Raw genomic sequence first — 1892 nt, forward strand, 5'->3', positions numbered from 1 at the left:
TTGGAAAGTAGAGACCCACGACGGTAGAAGTAATCGACCGGTGAATCTCGCTATGGACTATGCATCCAACGTTAACTGGACACCCCATATCAAGAGCGTAAAGGAGGAGAGCATGCTGAAGACTGACTTTGCTAGAATGTAATATTGGCATCAGACGCCGAGTCAGAAAAGCATACCATGTGGCAGGAACCACATTCAAATAGCGCTCTTTAAAATTCAAGGAAGACACAGGGTCAACCCACGCAGCTCCAGGATAGGCCAGTTGGCCAAGCAACTCCTCCAAATCCGGGTCGTGTTTTATTCTTTGATATAGAGAATCATCGACCTCTGGTATTTCAAACAAGGAATTCAACTCATGAGGCAGAAAAGAAATCAATTTCCCCCTGACAAACGCCTTACTATCCGTCCTCTCTGCTTCATTAGCATAGAATTCACGGACAATGGGTACGACAACGGGAGGAGGTTGCGTGCAAAATTTAGCCCAACCTCGTTCTTGAATAAACCCAAAAACTTTACTATCATCAAATTCCAATTCGAATCCATGCTCGGGAATTGGAGAGCGGGTTACCTTAGCAAGCACGTAGCGTTCATGAGCCGCTTCATTGACAAAGTGCCCGACGAAGTTGGCGTGAGAACGAGCCGCGTCCGCGCCTTGAGAAGATGACTCGCCTGTAACTCGGGTTCGTTTAGGCCCCATGTATAAGCACAAAGATTACACGAATAATGGTAGAGGAAATTCTTCAAACACTTGGCGTGCGAACAAAATCAGGTGGATTCTCAAAGATATGTGAGACCAATCCGAGAAGATGAAGGTCGGTGGAGGTGAACTGATGATATGGAGGTGCCTAGGATGATGCTCGGAGAAGGGAAAAAATCAGTGAGATGGCCAGCTGCACTTATCGGCGTCGGTGCGGCGGTGACAGGCGGCTGGAGAAGAGAGAGGTGGCGTGAGCAATTCCCGGAGAAGATGATCGGAGATGATGATGACCGGAGATAGAAGTGCGAATGCCGAGGAATTCCCTGCGATGGAAGATGAAGAAGATGAGGGAAAAATAGATGAAGGGTTTTGGGGATTTAGGGATTTGAGAGATAAGAACGGGGAGAATGAGAAAGGAAGAAAGAAATCTGCGTTTAAATTTGCGTAAAAGGGGTGTCGCTCGATCGGTAAGATGGACCGATCGAGCGACAACAAAAAACCCAACTTACTGTTCGCACTATAAGTGCTCTCGCTCGATTGGTAAGATGTGACCGATCGAGCGAGAGAAAAATCCCATACTTACTGTTTTGCCAAAAGAGTGTTCTCGCTTGATTGGTAGGATGTGACCGATTGAGCGAGCCAAAAAATACCAACATTCTGCCTGCACGAAAACAACACTCGCTCGATCGGTAAGAAGTGACCGATCGAGCGAGCCTAAAAAATTTCAAAGTTATTTTTGGATTTTTCTATTTTAACTAAAAAAAAAAGAAACAAATTCATAATAAGTAAAATAACAATTACTAGAAAAATAAAAACAAGGGAAATGAAACCAAAAATACTGGGTTGCCTCCCAGTCAGTGCTAAATTTGTAGCCAGTCTATAGCTCGACTACATGCCACGATTCACTCAACAATTGGCGGAGCATCTAGAGTGATATCATGCTCGGCTCCTCCTACATTCTCCTCGACTCCTTCATAGTAGTGTTTAAGTCAGTGACCATTCACCTTTAATGTTTTGAATGTGTCCAAGCTCTGAATTTCAACTTCACCATGGGGAAAGACATTAGTGACAACAAACGGACCAATCCAACATGATCGCAACTTACCTGGGAATAAGCGAAGTCGTGAGTGATAGAGTAAAACTTTTTGACCGACTTCGAATTCCCGTCTGGACATCATCTTGTCGTGAAATGCCT

This window comes from Henckelia pumila, chromosome 4 (assembly GCF_033568475.1).
Source record: "Henckelia pumila isolate YLH828 chromosome 4, ASM3356847v2, whole genome shotgun sequence".
NCBI classification, from domain to species: Eukaryota; Viridiplantae; Streptophyta; class Magnoliopsida; order Lamiales; family Gesneriaceae; genus Henckelia; species Henckelia pumila.